A 20801-nucleotide genomic window follows, 5' to 3' on the forward strand; every position below is an offset into this window, starting at 1 on the left:
TCTAGTCATGAGGAAATCTCTGGGACATTAGGAATGGTAACGGTTTTGTTTTCAAGCAAAATAAACACTCTTCTCTGTTGCCAAACATTAGTCAGAAACCTAACAGGGAAAGAGTGAGGTGGAGAGAGAAAAGCCAGAAAGAACTTACTTTGCTGATGTAAAGAATGCTGAGTATAACTGCAGTATTAATTGCAGTAAAAAGGCACTAATTAGACTTGCATTTGGTGTTGAAAGCAGCAACTTTCTCTGTGATTTCTTAAACTCGTATTTAAATGAAAATATGGTCACTCAAGAAAATGGTTTGATTAAAACTCTTCACTTTCGACATGGGTAATTACCACAATATATTTTTATTGCAGTCTCTTTGAATATTAGTTATCTATTTAATTTTATGATGCCTGTCACTGACATACCTAACTGCCAGAAGTTGATATGGTCATACACTTATCATTAGTGCTTACTGATGTGTGAATTAAACATTGGTGTAAAAGATGCTTCTCACAGTTATGGAAATGTTCATTAAATTGGTAAGTATAAAAACGCTTCTTTTGAGCAATTTTTAATTTAAGCAGTTATAAATATATTACACATAAGGGTATTCTGATTCATGTATTTCGGGATAGAGGGAAAAATGACTTTGGCAGGTTCCCTCTTAGAGTCATCAAATAGGTGTCTGTTTTTCTAATTAAGTATTTTGACACAAACTTTGAATGTAATAAGGTAATATTAAAAGACTGTTTACAGAAATATAACTCATAAAGCCACAGGATGATGAGCTGCCAAAAAGGGATAATTTTTAACCCTTTAAAAATTATGGTATAGAGAATGGGGGAGAGATGGTAGTGCAGTTGTGTTTCCTGTTGGTGGGAGCACATGTGTCTTCACCAGTGAGGGCTGTGGCTTTGGGGAGAGGGAGAGAATGACCCGCACTAGGAGAGGATTTGAAACCATGATAATGAAGTCCATTTTGAAAGTCACCAGAATGTTTAATCTAGAGAGAGAAAGGTATAGACGGATGTATAGTCATCTTAATTTTTTTTTTCCGAGACAGACACTCTGGTTAGCTGATGTCTTTGCTATACTGGTTAGTAAAAATTTTGAATTTCACCACTGCCTCTGTCTACCACATGAGATTTCCCTCAAGTGTGTCTGAGGCTATTATAATGAGGGAGATTTTTTTTTTTCACAGAGCTACTAAAAGATCTGTCAATTGAAAGGATCTGTTCTCCATTAAAGGCAGTAGGGATTATGAATAATGTTAATATATTTTTTCTGAATAGAAGTATACAGAAAAAATATTTTGAATATATACATATATTCCAGAAAAAATATGTTTTTGGAACGAGGAACTAAATGGAAGCAGGATTCACTAATAATTTGACAGTTATGTAAGGAGTAATGTATAAAACTTCTGTTGACTGGTGCCATATTTTCAATTTATTTAAAGAACTTTTGGTGTTCATTATAGACTGGCATTCTGGCTGTCCAGCGCCTACCTGCTCCTGCTCCTTAATACAACTTTGGTTGGATGGCATGTTTATTGGAAAGCTACATAATAAAATCAAGTAGAACTTAAATGTCTGGGATACAGACTCTTAAGTTCATCCTAACTCTAAAATGCTATAATAAAATATCAAAAGAAAAGATGGTATTTGGATACCATGAAAATCAAAAACATCTTGATTGAAACTATTCAGCTAGCCAATTGATCTGTTTTTGTATGTGTCTTGAAATTAAGACAAAATGATTATAGCTACAGACTAATTACCAGAAAGAACAGGCAGTAAAATTCATGCATTGTTCTTCCCATTTGGACTGTCTCTCAAAAGATTAGTATTAATCCTTGATTATAGAATCTTCCAAATGAAAATGATTGCATTTTTGACTTTTAGAATGAGATTTTTAAAAATTGTGAAGTTGATATCCAAGGTGGAGAACCAACATTTTCTTTTATTACTAAAGTTACTTGTGATTTCTAATTAAGACAGAGGCAGTTTGCTGAAGATTGTGTGAAATGTAAATATGTAAATTTTATAGTCAGCCTTTCATTTTAAACCATTAAACTATGTAATATTTTTTTTTAAATAAAATTACTCCTTGTAAAATGTTCCAATCAAACCCATGGGGTAAATACTATGCTCTTTGTGTGTGTGTGTGTGTGTGTGTGTGTGTGTGTGTGTGTGTATCTGTTAGTGGCCGTGGATTTGCTATGGTTCGCTTGTACCTTTTGCTGGCCTGATGTTGCAATGGGTCAACAACTGGGATTGTCCTGTCATCTTGTCTTTGTTAATGTAGGGATCTCACTAGCTTAGGTCTTTAATATAATTCTCATTCAAGAACTTGGTCATGGCTCATGGTAATTATCCAAGAGCTAAAAAATTCAGTTTATGACTTAGACTTGTTTGCTCTTCATTACCACATTAAGTAGGAAAACTGTGAAATATTAGAGATAAACTTATAAAGAAGGAAGCCATACCTACATGAAGAAAACTATAAAATCTGTTGAAATCCTTTAATCAATCTGAAAGACAGCATTCTCTTGGCTGGGAAGACTCAATAATATAAAATGTCAGTAATACCAGATTCATACATACACTTGATACAACTCCAGCTAGAATCCCAATATTTTTAAAACACTTTGGACAAAATTATACCATTTAAATGTGAAAGAATGAACAACATGGTTAGCCAAAAATGTTAGTAAAAGATGAACAGTGGGAAAAAATTTGTTTTAACAGATATTAAAATATTAATCTATTATTAATAAACAATACGGTATTAGTATAGTACCAGAAATATATACTGGAAGGAAAAAAAAGAAGCTCAAGTTAGTATATAAGGGATTTAATATATGGAAATTTTATGGGAACAAATTTTTTATGTAGTAAGTAGTTTTCATACAATTAGCTATTCATTTGGAAGAGTGTAAAAATGGGCTCTTTATTCCTTTTATCATATACAAGATACAAAACCCAACAGGAGTAAGGATTTATGCATTACAAATTCATTGAAATAAGTTAATTTTCTACCTTCTACCAGTTAAGTTGGTGAGATTTCTTTCTTCCCTCCCTTCTTTTCTTCTCTTTTCTTTTCCTTTTCTCTTTTCCTTTATTTTCGTTTCTTTCCTTTTTCCTTCCTTCCTTCCTTCCTTCCTTCCTTCCTTCCTTCCTTCCTTCCTTCCTTCCTTCCTTCTTTCTTTCTTTCTTTCTTTCTTTCTTTCTTTCTTTCTTTCTTTCTTTCTTTCTTTCTGCCTTCCTGCCTTCCTTCCTCCCTTCCCTTCCATTGCCTTCACTTGCCTTGCCTTGCCTTGCCTTGCCTTGCCTTGCCAACTTGCCTTGCCTTGCCTTGCCTTGCCTTGCCAACTTGCCTTGCCTTGCCTTGCCTTGCCAACTTGCCTTGCCTTGCCTTGCCTTGCCAACTTGCCTTGCCTTGCCTTGCCTTGCCTTGCCAACTTGCCTTGCCTTGCCTTGCCTTGCCTTGCCAACTTGCCTTGCCTTGCCTTGCCTTGCCTTGCCAACTTGCCTTGCCTTGCCTTGCCTTGCCAACTTGCCTTGCCTTGCCTTGCCAACTTGCCTTGCCTTGCCTTGCCTTGCCTTGCCAGGCAAGGCCCTGCCCATTCCCTTCCCTTCCTTTCCCTTCCCTTCCCTTCCCTTCCCTTCCCTTCCTTCCCTTCCCTTCCCTTCCCTTCCCTTCCCTTCCCTTCCCTTCCCTTCCCTTCCCCTTCCCTTCCCTTCCCTTCCCTTCCCTTCCCTTCCCTTCCCTTCCCTTTCCTTCCCTTCTTCCTCTTTTTAAAAGTTAAATTCCATTTAGTTAACATACAGTATAATATAAGTTTCAGGTGTACAATATGGTGATTCAACACTTCCATATAATATCCGGTGCCCATTACAAGTGCACTCCTTAATCCCCATCACTTATTTCACGCTCCCCTCACTGACCTCCCCTCTGATAACCATCATTTTGTTCTCTAAGGTTAAGAGTCTATTTCATGGCTTGCCTCCCTCTCTTTCTTTTCCTTTGCTCATTTGTTTTGTTTCTTAAATTCTACACATGAGTGAAATCATATGGTATTTGTCTTTCTCTGACTGACTTATTTCGCTTAGCATAATACTCTCTAGCTCCATTCATGTTGTTGCAAATGCCAAGATTTCTTTTTTTATGGCTAATATTCCATTGTTTATATACCATATCTTCTTTATCCATTTATCAGTCAATGGGCACTTGGGCTGTTTCCATAATTTGGCTATTGTAGATAATGCTGCTATAAATACTGGTGTGCATGTATCCCTTTGAATTAATATTTTTGTATCCTTTGGGTAAATACCTAGTAGTGCAATTGCTGGATTATGGGGTAGTTCTATTTTCAACTTTTCGAGGAACCTAGTTGGAGAGGTTTTCCAAAAGTAAAGATAAATCATGGTAAGCCATGTGAACATACACACATACATGCGTGCACGTGTGTGCGCGCACGCACACACACACACACACACACACACACACACAGGGTGAAAGCCACAGACAACTAAATTCTAGGTTACTAACATTGATGACCTCAATGGAGATATGATGATTTAAAGAAAGGTAGAGCAAAGACAAGAAAAACAAACATACAAGAAAGAAGCAGTTAATAAAAAGTTAATTAAAAAAAGTTAATAAAAAAGTTAATAAAAGTTCACAGTAAAAATTACCCTGAAGGATGTAAAAGTGTGTATGTGTGTGTGTACACATTAAAATAATTGTGGGCACTGGGCACTAAAGTGTTAATAGTGGATGTTGCAGCTTTGAATTTCTAATGATTTTTGCTTCATTTTGCTTTTATGTTTTGATTAAATTTCATTTGCAAAGCACATTTTATGATTATATAAACAGAACAATAACTAATGAAGGATTTCTGACTGGAGGGCAGTCAGACCTGAGGGATAAGAAGAGGGAAGGGGAAGAGTCTTCCATATGCACAAGAAGATGCTAAGAGACTCTGTATTGCAGCAACTGTTCATAGTTTTTTCTTCCCTAAAGTTATTGACATGTTAAATAAAATCACAATTTGTTATGGAATATGAAGATTTTTATATTTTCTTTTAATTTTTACAGTGTTTGTGGAAAAAAAGGGATAAGCTTATAGAAAAGGAGGAAAATAATTTTTACTGCTTTTGTAACTGCTATGGTTTTGCACTGTGTCAACTACTCTTGGTCTCTTTCCCACTTTTCTTTTCTCTGCGTGGTTTTGGATTAGGGTTGCCAAAAGAGAAATATATATGAATGAGATTCGGGGGGCAAAAATGAAGCAGTAGCTATTATGTTCTGACATATGTACCTAATGAACTTATGAATCTGGCTGAATAGACTTAGATATTGCCAAATAGGTTTTTGTGTGTGTATGAATTTTTTTTTGTGAAAAGACAAAATGAGAAGAGAGAGATGAACTCAAGAAGAAACTGTTTGGAATATAATTGGGAGAATTTAAGGAATTCTTTTTAAGCAAAATTAGAGGAAATGTATCGTTTTCAGGGTTTCTTGTGTTACAAAAATAGTTTTTCATCTTCAGTGTCTCCCAGCAAGATTCTCAGTCAGTGTTGACATCCAAGCAAAGATCAAATCTAGGCTAGTACAAATGAAGAACTCTAGAGTATGCCTTTGAGACCCTTTGTTGTGACCTGAGAAGAACTTAAGAGTGTGCTTACCAGGTATTCTAAGAATACTCTGGTATGCTTTCTCTGCTAGAAAATAAAGGCCCTGAAGGATCTTAAGGGTATGACTCTTAGATATTTTCAACCAGGCAACAATGCTTCAAAGTATCTTAACGTCATTGTCCCACGGGACCTTGTTGCTTAGACCCAGTATTGTTTGGAAAGAAAGTGCAGTATAACTTTTGCTGAATGAAGTGGATTATGATTTGACACACAGGAAGCACACAAAGCTTTTAAAGGAATTACATAAGCTTGGTATGAGAAGGATGAGATAGTATAAAATGAAAAGGTTTAATCCCTTAACCAGGCTGAATATAACTACTTAGTTACAAGGATGGCTATTCTCAGGGGCATAGCATAATTCAGAGGGCAGAACCAACGTCTTTGAAGGAACAGTCAAAGCTCCAGTGAGACAATCCCAGGAATCATGACTGTTAACAAGAAACTGGTAACACACTCATATGGATTTCAAAACTGCTGCAGACCTGCTGTGTGCTTCCCATTTTGTCCATTTGTGAAGGGGAGTATCTATTTTAGTTATTCTGTGCTTTCTAATCAGTGTGTGGGGTGTATATGGTGGCAGCCATTTGTCTCTTTAACAATCTTCAGATTGACAGCAACCATACATGAGGAACCAAACCCAGGGAAACACAGCACAACTGTACCTGGACCTGACTCAGACCACAAGATCTTGGAGTCTGAGCCTGATGATACAATGGGACAAAAATGTTGGAAGTGTTGAGAGTTAGTGGGAGAGGCATGAATTTAGGTGGCCCAAGGGTAGACTGTGATAAATAGTAAAAAAAAAAAAAAAAAAAAAAAAAAAAAAAAAAAAAATCTCTTCTGAATTCTGTTCCTCTTTACACAATTAGACATGCTCCTACTTATGTCAAAGAGTAGAGTCTAATTTCCTTCCCTTTGAATCTGGACTGAACTTAGTGCTTTTTTTGACCAACAGACTGCACTGAAAATGATTTTTTTAAAGTTTTAGAGAGAAATTGAGCATGTGAGTAGGGTAGAGGGGCAGAAGGAGAGACAGAGAAAATCTTAATCAGTCTCCATGCCTGCATGGACTCCAACATGGGGCTCTATCCCTCAACCCTGGGATCATGACCTGAACTGGAATCAGGAGTCAGGCACTCAACTGACGGAGTCACCCTGGGACCCCTGCAAATGAAAATGACTTTATGGGACTTCTGAAGCTAGGTGATACGCTTTACTGCTTCTGCTTTGTTCTATTGTAATGCTTGCTTATGAGACATTCTGTTTTAGAAATTAGCTGCTGCTATATGAAGCCCAGCAACATGGGAAGAACACTTGTAGGCACTCCAGGTGAACACTCCAACTGAGGTCTCTCCAAGAGCCAGCATCAGTTGCCATCTTAATGAGCAGCTCAGCTGAGCCTTAGCCGTTTTCTTACTCCAGTTGCATAGGAGAACCCAAGTGAGCACCACCAGCAGAGCTCAGTCAATTCGTAGAACTGTGAGAGAGTGTAATAAATTGCCTTAAGCTACTAGATTTTATGATGATGGTTTGTTATGTGGCAAAACACTAACATCTTTTCACACTTAGCACACTTACTTTTCTCTGCATGGTATGTCTTTGATACTTTTCAAGCCTCCCAGAAGCAAATCTTTTATCTGGCCTCTACTTCAAAACCCTAAAATTCACTCTCTTTTTGTTACCAATTCACTTGTTTCTGACTCTCGCTTTTGCACTTGAGATATAATTTGTCTCATGTTAATTTGCACTTAGTTACATTTTGTTTTCAAAAGTCCTTGATTCATTTTTAAGTGACATATCCTCTGCTTTTTGCATTCAATTACAGATTTCTCAAGACAGACTCAGTCTTTTACTCTCCCAATCCTTTACAGCCCTGAAGTTTATTCTGATCACTCAGTGATTTTAACTACTTAAACCTCTTACAGAATGCGTTTTGGAATTGGAGGATGAGTTTTTACATTGTCCTAGCAACCCTACTGAACTTGTTTAATAACAACTGTTAATCACTGCATGAAATTTTCTGTTCTACACTACATTAATGGTTTGAAAATCTTTTCTTATTTTTCTTATTTTTCTCTGATCCTGTCTTGATTTGGCCCATCTACCAGTCTTCTTCATTTCCTACCCCTGTGACGCTGGTGGTTTTCTTGTCTTATGCCAAGCTTTTTCTTGCCTTAAGATTTGCTTTCAGGTTTTCTTCAACCCAAAGTTCTCTGTCCTGGCTCCTTCATACCTTCCTTCTCTCAGCTCAAATGTCATATCCTCAGAGATCTTTTCTGACCATCTACTCCAAAGTACTCCAAACTCCACTCCTGTCTCTATCCTTTTATTTGACTTATTTTCATAGCCTTTATCATTACATGGAATTATCTTTCTCATTTGTTTGCTTGCTTGTTCTATGGCTCCCCTTAATCTTGTTGTCCTCCTCTCTCACTAGTATGTGAAGTCTAAGAAAGAAGAGTTTTTTTTTGGGGGGGGGTTAGCTTATTTCAGTTATTGCTGTATTCTCAGAGTATGGCAAATGCCTGGTGCATCATAGACATTTAATAGTTTTTTTGTTGAATGAATGAATGAGCTCTCATATTCCTCTCCCCATCAGCATTGGGTGGGCCTTGGGCAACCAGCTCAACCCAGGAGCTCTTGATCCTGCCCACTGGGAACTACAATAACAGCACCTGGTCTCTGGTGGACGTGGTAACAGTGTGGAGTTTAACAAGTTTGAAAAAGCTCAACTCACTCTGCTATTAAATGGAAATATTGGAATCTTAGACTTATTAATATTTTTGTGCTTAAAATCTGTGTTTATGCTTCAACAAGCCAGAATTGGAATGACTGGGCACCAAAATGAAACAGTTTATTTTAAATTATTTTAATTACTTTGCCAAATGGAATAAGGTTTAAACAATTTAAAGACAAGCACTTTCATTAGCTTAACCTATAGGCAGAATATCTGCTTTCTCTTATTTAAATACGTATTGCAGCTTAAATAATGGAATCGGTTGTTAACCTTAACTTATTTATTGTCATACAGGTCACTTTCTCTGTAAATGCATAACATTATAAGTTCCAGAGGAAGCAATGTGGCATTCAAGATTCTACAAGGAGAATCAAGGAGAGTTGCCTGTTATAAATTTGGACATTTTTCGTTCTTTAAAAATATGTAAGTTTTAGACTTCTTAAGCTCATCCATATCATATTTTTCTCCTTCCAGGCACACAGAAGGATTATGTTTTCCCTCAGCCTTGCAATTGGGAAGGGCCATGTAACTAGTTCTGGCCAATGGGCTATGAGCACAAGAGACTTGTAATTTTGTCATGTAATCACTGGCTCGGGACCTGCAGCTCTCTCTTTCCCTTCCGTGGCGTCTCAGGAGGCTACACATTCCAGATGGTGCACACATAAGATGGGAGAACCTCTATAAACCGGGCTCCCTCAGTGACTCTCTGGTGACCTATGTGGAGTCTGTAGCATGGGTCCCTGAGTCACTGAGTCCCTAAATGACTGTCTGTGGATCTGTTTGGGAAACATAGCATGAGCCAGAAATTATAGTTTTGTCCACTGAGATTTGGTGGTTGATTGTTACTGCATTGTAGCCAATCCTAAATGCATAATATAGTTGAGGAGTAGGAGCTGGGGTTGATTTTTATTAGCTTATGTCGAGTTGAAAAGATTTATAAATATTAATAAAATCACTTTAAACTACCTTGCCATTTTTTTTAAAGAACAAAGAAATTTGTGCAATGTATGCTTGCATTTAATAAAGGGGAATACTTTGTGTATTCCGGATTTTTCATGGTTGTATGGAAGGAATGATCATGTACTGAGGTATGTGGTTTTGGTATTACAGATGCCTTGATCATATGTGGATACAGAGGGGAAAACTCCAGGTCTTCTGTGATTTTATTTCACAACGCCATCTTTTATTTGCACTTAAAAGTAGCTGCAGCTACTAACACTTAAGATATTTTTTTCAGCTTTCATTGCCATGTAAATTAGCATTTTTATTACCACAAATTATTCTTGTTTGCTAATTCCAAAGATGTCCAAAAGCAAGAACAGCTTCCCGAGCTGTTAGACTTTGGAAGAGAATAGTAAATCAACGGGTAGATAGGACCATATATCATATTAAACACAGGGAATTCACCACAAAATCATTACACTAAAAAGCGACAATTTTGATTGATTAAAATGGTATGGGCTGGATAGTGTTAAATCACTATGAGTGATATGACATTATAATTTTACATAGCATATTTCTGCCAAGACAATGAAGGTAAAAGGCATTGTCATCAGATGATAACAGACAATAAGAAGAATCCTGATGTTAGATTTATTACCTGGTTTAGATTTAAAAAGAAGTAATTCTTGTCCTGTTCCACTTATCAAATGACTGTAAATTCAGTGATGATGTAAAATTCTAAGGCAGAGCCACTTATAGGTTTGACAAAGTGCCAGCTATAAAGTATTTATTGTTCTCAGTGGTTCTGCCTTACACACTTAAATATTTATCAGAAACATAAGCCCCTCTGATAAATGTTTCTGATCTTTGTGGCTAGATTTTTTTAACATTTAGGTTTTTCATCAGAAGCCATGTCTATATTTTTATTATCTTAATAACTTTGAGCTTATAATTTGAAAAGGCAATATGTGAGTTTTAAAATTTTATTTCCTTTAACTTCTGCTTTTAAATATAACATTTTTGATGCAGTATTCTAAGTTATAGATGAAGACTTCCTTATTTTGCCATTGCTATAGAGATGGCTCAGCCAAATTTTCTGAATTTTATCCTGATGTATATACCAGATGAGAATTACATTGATGATGGTCTAGGTGTAGTCAGAGAAAATTTATAGCATCCAGGTATATTAGGTAATTGTTTTAACGCCACCTGTCTCCATATTTTGTTTCTGAAGGACACAGGCACAGCCAGTTTCTTATGCCCGGCATAGGGGAGACCTTGTTTGGGAGCACGGCTGAACTGGACCAGGGATTAGCACCTGCAGCAGAGAAAGGCAGCACTATCCTGGCTAGTGATCTGTGTGGAGGTATGTCAGGCATGAGAACCTCAGGAAAGAGAGATATTCTGCCTAAGAGATAGGAGACTGGACCTTGTTAGACTTTCTGAAGGCATTCAAAGGTGAGACGCACAAATGGTAAAGCAACTCAGAAGCATAGAGACTCCCAAAAGGAAAGCGATTAGTAGACTTTATAATGTTGCCAAAGCTGCCATATGTAAAAGCCAACCAGTGAAATAAGAACAAAGTCATTGAGCAGTAGATATTATAGAAGCTGAAATAGAAAGTAGTGGAGCCATCAGGAATTTAGAACTTGACATTTCAGAAGACTAAAAGTGGGCTGGGTTGCTACAGTAAAGCTGTTGAGATTATTATTATTATTAGTTTGTTATTCTTCATGCGGCAAACTAACTTCAACTATATTAAATTGGGCTTCTCACTCTTCCTCCAACTTCAAAAAATCTAACACAGCTAAGAAAATATAATAAATTTATAAGATCACAGAATTTCAGCTCTAGAGGGGAATTTAGAGATGTCTTACCAAAATGTTTTTCTATTTATTTTTACCATGAAGATTTCAGCACAAGAGAGGATAATAACAAAGTCCCTTGTTTTGCTCTACCGGCTAATCAGACACTGTGATCATAATTTCTTAAGGCCATATACATATTTTAAGTGATTGTTTCTTCCAACCCCGGTACAAAGTAGGAGCTCAATAAGTGCTTTTTGAAGAGCAAGTCAGCAAAATCTTATGGCAGTTGAGAGTTTTGATTTGATTGCAGAGCTGGTTAGTTCTAAATAGTTAAAAGAAGGGATATGGTGAAAAAAAAAAAAGGGAATAGACTTTTATTTGCCCCTGCCTACTCTATTTTGCTGAAACTTTCTCTCCTGCACCCCACACATAACACTCTCAGACTCATGCTTAAATAAAGGGGTGATTAGCCTTGTTATCTGATTAAGGAGGTTTTATATCCATCAAAATTGGTCCTGGAAAATTCATTGCAGAAGGCTAGCATTTGGGGTTCAAAATTGCATGGGCAATGGGGCACTGACAGCGTCCAAGTAATTTACAGTTAGGTATGCACATTTGCCTAGATTCATGGATTAAAAGTGAAAAAGGTTTTATGTTTGGAACATTTTCTGATTCAAGGATAAGGAAGGTTAGTGTGAAGCTAGGTTCTCTGACCCTCTGATGATTTACATGGAGCTTTCTGTATCAGTGTCATTTTCTTGAATATCAAAGGCTAAAGAGTATTTTGAATAAATCAAATCTTAAAAGAAGTCTCTGAGAAATATTACATATCTGTTGAGCAGGTTAGGAAGGAGACAATTAGTTGAAGCCAGGGACACTTCTTCAATTTTAGCCACCTCTGAAGGACCAACAGTGAGAGCGATCAAAGTCACACCTGCCACTTTGTTTTAACGTTCGGTTTTGTTTTCCCTTGAGATAAAGCCTTCAGAGCCAGAATAAACAATTCTGCAAAATAACATGTAGCAAAGAAAGAATTCTATTTCTGATCTTCATCTGGGGTTCATCTTAGGAGTTACAAAAATAAATCCTTATTTTTGGACAAATTCTGAATTGTGGTCTGTATTGGAGGGTTGTGTTCCTTTTGATAAGAAGCTTTCCTAGTCCACATTTCATACAAAAGGACTGCTGAGAATTGAGATGACTTATGACACATTATTAAGGACTTGGGTTTAGCATAGAGAAAAACCCAGCCATTTCCATACTGCTCTGCCTTGGAGAAGCGGGAAATACTCCAGGTCAAGGGCATATGCAAGGGCAAATTCTATTTGTTCACAAAATTATTTTACTCACAGTACCAGATGGGGTTGTTTGGATTCTGTATGACACAGCAGTCCTTCCTTATTTATTTTTTATTTTTTAAGTTTTTATTTATTTACTTATTTATTATTTTTAAAATGTAATTATTTTTTATTTACATACAAGTTAGCATATAGTGCAACAATGATTTTGGGAGTAGGTTCCTTCATGCCCTTACCCATTTAGCCCATCCCTCCTTCCACAACCCCTCCAGTAACCCTCTGTTTGTTCTCCATATTTATGAGTATCTTCTGTTTTGTCCCCCTCCCTGTTTTTATATTATTTTTGCTTCTCTTCCCTTATGTTCATCTGTTTTGTATCTTAAAGTCCTCATATGAGTGAAGTCATATATTTGTCTTTCTCTGAGCAGTCCTTCTTTAAATTCTAGAACAAAATAAATCCTAAAGAAGGCAAAGTCAAGAAAAGTTTCGAGCCCTTATTTGTGTGAAATGAAAGAATAAGGGAGTTAGCTGATGATCCTGTAACTATGTGAACTTTGTATCATGCACTGTGTACAAAAACAATTTCACATGTTGAGATGTGTATGCTAAAGGAGATCTTAAAATTGCCCTTCCAATGTTCAGGATTGCTAGCATTTGTGAGGGAAGTCTTATGCCTTCCCAAGGAGATAAATAAGATCATCTTAATATGCTCATAATTTTTTATGAGCCAGACCTTTGTTTTAAGAATCAGTTCTAAAGGACTCTGGGGACTTTGGCTATCTTATCCTAACTTAAAAGAAGTCTGGAATTTGAAAAAGGCTCTTTCTAGTTTGATAAATTTTCATTCTGCATTAGCTGAGGAAGTTTTCATTCTCCTTGACCTAGGGTTATTCTTGAGTGTTGGGGGACCGACTTACATGCTATATGAAGCTTCTTGAGAGGATGTTAGTATTCACACAAGATGTGGGCTATGATTTGAGACCTTCCCCAGTTCCAACAGTCAACAGTACAGGGCAAATAGGATTGGTGAATACTGAAATTCGAACTAAAAATTGCCTCTTTAATTGCTTACTTATGTGGATGCTTGGTATCCATTAATTGTTGCTTTTAAAAATTGAGACTATATCCATACATCAATCTGCCCTATATGTTTTGATGCATTTCAAAATTAAATTTTCTGGTATAGATTCCAATCAGTATCCCTCATCAACCCAGCACTTTAACATAATGCATGCTAGAATTTAGTATTTGTTTTTTTTTTCAGTTATGATTAAAGATAGTGGAATTCTCTTCTGAAGTTTACGATTTGATGATTTTGGCAAATGTATACTCCCTTGTAACCCCAGCAGAAATTTCCTTTGCACCCTTTCCCAGGCAATCCCTGCTTGTACCCCACTGTTCTGATTTTTTTTAAATGTTTACTTATTTTTGAGAGAGAGAGAGAGAGAGAGAGAGAGAGAGAGAGTGAGAGAGCGTGGTAGAGGGGCAGAGGGGGGACAGAGGATCTGAAGTGGGCTCTGTGCTGAAGTTGGACGCTTGACTGACTGAGCCACCCAGGCTCACCCAAGCCACCCACCTTGTTCTGATTTTTTTCAGGATGGATTAATTGTGTTGTTGTAGAACTTCATAAAAATGGCATCATTCATATCTACACTCTTTGTAAGATTTTCACTGAGCATGTTTTTGAGACTTCATCATGTTGTTATAAGTATCTGTGGCTCATTTATTTTTATTGTTGAGTACTACCTCAAATGTAATGACTAATTTGTTTGTCCTTTGTTGAAGGACACCTGTTTCCAGTTTTTGACCATTATGAATGAAGTCGCTACAAGTCTTTGTGTGGTTGTATGTTTTCATTTCTCTTGCATATATACTATGGAGTGGAATGACTGGCTGGTCATAGCAAAGGTGCATATTTAGTTTTATAAACATTTTCCTGAGTGAAAGGGAATGATATTTTTCCTAATTGTCACTGTAGACTCCCATCTGTAATGATTTTAATGTTTTAATTCTCCTATGCGACATTCTACTCTGAAGACGAGTATAGGAATATTGTTTTCATCATAGTATAGCAATCCAGGGCTGAGCTGGGGATAGGGTCAGGAAGCAAGTGTTCTGAGTTAATTCAGAGCCCTCTGTGCATTACTGTAGTCACTTCTGGATGGGTGGGAAGGTAGCTGTATTATACTACTGTGAAATAGTTGACAGACTAAGCTCTATCCTATACAAAATGTATTAGAAGAGGCTAAACATAATGTATAGTAATGGTGTCAGTGTTTTCACTAAATTTGTAAGACTTATTGAAGACATTAGTAGCTATACGTGTAGAAAACTAGAGACCCAGTTCTATAGGTTAAGTTCATGCACCTTGCATTTCTACTACTTAGGTTCAGTGTATACTTTGTTCTTCATTGAGTTCATGCTAGTCCTCTATAAACGTCTAAACAAAACCCTGATTTATAAGTTTGTTGATTTTTTTAACCATAGAAACTGGCTAATATATGGTAAGATTTGAGCCATGGCATGTCTAATGTATATTATTTTATACATAGGAAAAAACCTTCTAAACATGATGCATGCCTATGAAGTTTTCCCAAGTTAGAAAATAATATATGTTTTTCTAATTTCTCTTGATTGAAAATATGATCATTGGAATTTTCTAGATGTAAGTTTTTAATGACCTTACTTATACTTACCTAAGTTATTTCCCACTTTCCCCATTGACTTTTTAACTCTAGGATTCTTTTTTACCAGGGCTATTCTGAAAGGATCTTTGTGATAATCCAGGAGACTGTCCCTATTTTAAGGTCAGCTGATGAGCAAATCACTTCCATCGGCAACTTTGCACCGTTAAGAGCAGAAACTTCAAACACTGGGTCTGTCATTTTCTAGGGTGTCCTTTAGTATATCCCGTTTTGTCCTGGACAGATTGCAAAAGGGATCCTCCACTGGGTGGGACAATTAGAAAGTGGTGCCAGGATGCACAGGTTGTTTGGGAAATAAAGGACAGATTTCAGCACCACCTCCCCAGGGTATAGCCTGTACACGGCAGCCTCCTGGCATTTTCTATAGACTGACTCCCATGTTTCTCACCTCTGCCTTAGACTTTATTTGTTCCATACTCTGAGCCACCAGAGGGAGACCTGTGTCTTTTGAAGTTCCCAAGGGCCTACTCTAGCATTGAGAACAGAATAAACCCTCTGGACCCGGTTCTGCTGAGATCTGTGGGTGGCAATACAAAACTACTATCTTTAAACAAAATTTAAGCATTTTTAAATAAAAATTTACAGATTTAAAAGCCATTACAAGCAATCTTAGTTTATGGTAATTAAAAAATAAATGAGGCTTCAATCTTCTATGAGGAATCAAGGCCAAGTGCCCTGTTATCATCTGTGTAGGCCTAAGGAACCCAGACATGGCCAGGAACCTTTGGAGGAAGAATTTCTCTGTATCCCCATTAACTCTGACTTCCAGTTTCCCTGAATAAAGTAAGTGTCTGACATTTTATGAAGACAAATTTTCTCGATAGGGTTCACTCAAAGTAGGATTTCTCTGCTTTTAGCTTTATTAAGCTTCCTGGACACTTTGAGGATGAGAGTTCTAGACGTCTTGTAGTCATTTTGTTATTCCACAGCTGCTCCTAAAACCAGACATATTAAGAAATGTGTCGAGGCACAGTGTCTAGGACGTGTTGTTGAAAGTACAAAAAGGAATTTGGAAAGAAGTTTTAGGACACTAATGACAAACATCATGTGTTTCCCAACTTTTCTTGGGGCTGTTTTTAAATGGAAAGTTGTGATAGTTTGTAGCAATTCCTCATGTGTCACTCTATTAAATACTCTTCCATTTGTCATGGGACAATAGTTACCTCTATAGGTAAGAACATCTGCCTTCCTGGAACTGAAGGTTTGAAGCATTAGACCAGCTGAACTAATTCAGGAAAAGGGTGTGTGTGTGTGTGTGTGTGTGTGTGTGTGTGTGTGTGTGTGAGATAATAATAGACCTTAAAGAACCTTTAATGATGAGATCCTAAAATTGTTAAAGGTACTTTTGGATCTGTGAAAAAAGTTCAATTCAAATTACTTGGAGCAGGAAGGAAATGTCATAGCTCTTACAGCTGGAATAGCTCACATGCCTGAAGGAATAGCGAAAGGAACTAGAACCCTACATCCTGGAATGGGTCTTAGAACCTCTGGACTCTATTTTTCTACCCAGCTTTTATCTCTGCTGGTCTCTGATAGGCTTTGTTCTGCATAGAAACCCTTTTCAAATAATGGAGAAGACGCCCGCTGGCAGCCCCAGAGTCCTACCTCCTAGACTTAGCCTAGTAAGAACCCCTTTCTGCCAGTCCAGTTCTAAGAAAGGACTCTGGTCTTCCTTACATCCTGCTTAAATGCTGGCACCAAAACCTTTTCTCTTGCCAGAGCGAGGGGGCACTACAGTGTGACAGGTTATAATTGTTAGAATTCAGAGAGGCTGGGAATAGGGTGAGGAGAGCAAGGCAGGGTCATGCAATTACAGGGACAGATACTGTCTGTCTTTAAAATCATCGTACTTTGTTCAAAAGTCTGGGGCAAGCGGAAAATAGAAGAGTAAAAGTCATGAATGCAACTTGGTAGGGTTTAAAAAGGCTAATTTGATACTCTTCCTTTGCCTGAGTTTAGTTGAGAGCTCGATACTGGGTAGAAAGTACAGACTTAAAAACATTGCTTCCCCCCTCACCCCCAACCCCAGATGAAGCTTTTGGAGAAAGTGGTTTAAATTTTTTAAATGTTTATTGTCGAGAGAGAGAGAGAGAGATTGAGAGAGAGCGAGCGGGGAAGGGGCAGAGAGAGAGGAGACACAGAATCTGAAGCAGGCTCCAGGCTCTGAGCTGTCAGCACAGAGCCCAGTGGGGGGCTCGAAGTCACAAGCCAGGAGATCATGACCTGAGCCAAAGTCTGACACTTAATTGACTGAGCCACGCAGGCGCCCCTGGAGAAAGTGCTTTAGAAATCATCCATTGACACTTCTCCACATCTGCCTTCACGCTTTGGATTATAGCATGTGGGACAGCACACTTCAAGGGAGGAAAGTGGCGGTGTTTAGGGGAGTTCCATTTGCCTGGATCCCTGGTTTGCATTGATTTGCGGCATCAGGAACCAAAATCTCTGATCTTCATTCCTTACAGATCTTCATAAATTAACACCACCCACCAAGTGCTTCAGTTACTCCTGATTCATGGAAAGAAAATGGGGCAAGAGATGAGATGTGCTACCAGAGGTCTCTACCTGATACAAGGAGTCAGGGAGACAAGCTTCCATGAATAATGACTTGAAGGCCCCTATTCTTCATTTACCCTCAACTATTTGAAAATCCCATTTTCATCAAATAAAACTGGCTCTGTGAGTTGACTCTGGAGTGAAGGCTAGCATTTATATTTCTGCTTAAGGAAATGCTACACATCTGAACTTATCCACTTCCCAGCTATTGTCAAGGTTGTAAAGGCCGGTGACTACTGAGTGCCTATTCCATGAAATTGTTCAGTGACTTACTCTGGTTTGGAGTCTTGTTCAAAGTATCTTAAAGTCTGGTGGGGAGGGGTTATTAGTGAAACCAGATGAGTCATTTCATGAACTCAATCATTGCTACAAAGCAGAGAAAGGAGACATTAGAGCAGAAGAGGCGTACTGAGGGAATCTTCATGAAGGAGATACACTTGAGTTATCCCTTGAAGTAGTATTCCAAAAGCAAAGGGAACAGCATGGGTAAAGTTACATGGCGTGGAGTATACACAGAATATTTGGGAATTGGGAAGACATTTGGCTGGTTGTGTATCTAGTAGAAGAAGGTTACCAAAGCAAATTACCAAACATATTAAACACTTTATATAACACAAACTTTATGGTGCTTTTCATACGTCATTTAATTTAATCTCTATGAGGTTGGGACTAGCTTGTTTCTTCAATGAGGAAGCTGAAATCTATGAAGGTTAAACAGTGTTTTCTGACCACACAGGTAATATTTAATACATAGGAATAACATACAGATCTACTTGACTTCAGTTTTCATGCTCTTAAGTTCTGCAGTGTGGTGAAGCCAAGGAGAGAAAGGCTGAATAGAGACAGGCTAAGGAATCTGTCCTTAGGTTTGCTCAGTTGCTCACAAGGAGGGAGAAAGCAAAAGGAGATTGTTATTATGCAGGATTGGTGCACTTGTGTGTTTAAAAAATTTTCCTGCACGTTGAATATTTATTATGAATCACCCACATTGTACATTTGTAACATAAGGTATGGGTAAAGAACGTGAATAGAGCAAACACAAGCCTTGATCTTGTATTTGTCTCATAGAGGCAAGAGAGACGAACCAATTATCAGGTACTAAACACAATATAAAACTAAGTCTCCTAAAGAACACACAGGGTGGGGCACCTGGGTGGCTCAGTCGGTTGAGCGTCCGATTTCAGCTCAGGTCACGATCTCGCGGTCCATGAGTTGGAGCCCCGCGTCGGGCTCTGGGCTGATGGCTCAGAGCCTGGAGCCTGCTTCCGATTCTGTGTCTCCCTCTCTCTCTGCGCCTTCCCCGTTCATGCTCTGTCTCTCTCTGTGTCAAAAAATAAATAAATGTTAAAAATTAAAAAAAAAAAATTAAAAAACACCCACACACACAGGGTGGTAGAAGCAGAGTCAGGTGAGGGCTTTGGATGCTTACATAGAAATAGGAGAAATAGGGAGATACTCATTGAAATAACCTCTCATTTACAACACAGCAATTTCTATTTTTACACTTAATTGCAATAGATTACCCAGTGTTCACCACTAGATGTCACTGTAAGACTAAAATTAAATTACTGCTTGGTGCTCCCCTGCGGCACCCTCCACCCATTTATTTTTCAGCGAGTAAGTGGATTAAAAAGTATTAAGAAGGGATACATTTAAAAGGGGGGGGGTGTTAAAAAATGAATGATATTATCCTAAGTACATCTTTTATTCTACTGCATTACTTTGGAGAACATTAAATTGCAGAAAAAGAAAGTGATTCTCAATAAGTATCTGTTTGGGGCTAATATTTTAAATTAATTTTGGTTTAAAAATGTATTCATTCACCCCAAAGTAGGATTTTAGTTTTAGACCTAGACTTTGGGTTGTCCATTTGAGATGGTATTTTAAATTGTGGTTTTAATCAAAAGAAAGCAGATGTTAGACATGTCCTGTGACTACTGCTGTCCACATTTATGAGAACAGCATATCTTCAGAGTGATATGGTGTTTGTGAGATGTTCGCTTCCCCCGCCTATATTTTAGTTAGTTAACATACAGTGCAATATTGGTTTCATAAGAAGAATTCAGTGATTCATCACTTACATACATGAGATGTTCTTTTGATTCTGTAGTTTCAGTGAGTTTAATAAAGGGAGCTCAGCTATTCAAAGATAACTTGCTTTGTTAAATTTCACAGAATTTCATTGCGTAAATTATGTGATGAAGATTTTTCAAAAGACTCCAACTTCATTTTTTCCCCTTCCCTGTGATAGCCCTTGCATTAATACACAGATTTTACTTAGGGTAAAATATTCAGGATTTTGGATTTCTGATTTGATTTTTTTTTTTTTTTTTAGAAAGCAGTTACTTTTTTTTTTTTTTAACGTTTATTTATTTTTGAGACAGAGACATAGCATGAACAGGGGAGGAGCAGAGAGAGAGGGAGACACAGAATCTGAAACAGGCTCCAGGCTCTGAGCCGTCAGCACAGAGCCCAACGCGGGGACTGTGAGATCATGACCTGAACCGAAGTCGGAGGCTTAACCGACCAAGCCACCCAGGAGCTCCCTGATTTGATTTTTTAATATTTCAAAATGTTAATATCTCTCTGTCCCTGCTCAGATACACGAATCCCTTCTCTCCTTCCTTCCATTTCCTGCTATTCTTTGCTCTTCACCTGTCTGGCTCGCTGGTGGAACACTTCCATTGCAGTGGCCTCTCTGCTGTATTCATGGCTCGCCATGCCCACATGAGTAGTGTGAGTGCTTTCTTCTCCTTATTCACTCTTGTAAATTTAGTTTGTCATGTGGTCTTATCCTTTTCTTATCGGTTTTCTTTCATAGCATCTTTCATTAACCTTTGATAACAATAAAGAAGATAAACACAACAATAGTTTATTTCGTCTATTTACCTTTCATATCATATTTGTGACTACGTGACACCAAAATGACTGGCTGACAAACTAATTTAGGCCAGCTGCTAGTTTTTACAACTTCTGGTCAAACACATGGGTTGATACTTATTCCCAGTTAAAAGACTGAATATTTGGATTCATGTGGAATTAGCCTTTTTTGAAAATTTCCCAAT

The 20801-nt window shown here is 37.7% G+C and overlaps 1 long non-coding RNA gene across 14 annotated transcripts in view; it reads left to right on the top strand.

Annotated features, from left to right (window-relative positions):
* Positions 1 to 20801, top strand: part of LOC106968797 (uncharacterized) — a 231146-nt gene that overhangs the window by 86054 nt on the left and 124291 nt on the right. For 9 of the 14 annotated variants that reach the window (XR_008299657.1, XR_008299658.1, XR_008299649.1 and 6 more), the window contains 2 exons: positions 8722 to 8850; positions 10604 to 19049. This is a non-coding gene — a long non-coding RNA (uncharacterized LOC106968797). Of the gene's footprint in view, positions 1 to 8721; positions 8851 to 8901; positions 9393 to 10603; positions 19050 to 20801 lie in introns of those variants that run through there. The other 5 variants (XR_008299651.1, XR_008299656.1, XR_008299659.1 and 2 more) reach the window with 3 other exon arrangements.

This window comes from Acinonyx jubatus, chromosome A1, assembly GCF_027475565.1.
Source record: "Acinonyx jubatus isolate Ajub_Pintada_27869175 chromosome A1, VMU_Ajub_asm_v1.0, whole genome shotgun sequence".
NCBI lineage: Eukaryota > Metazoa > Chordata > Mammalia > Carnivora > Felidae > Acinonyx > Acinonyx jubatus.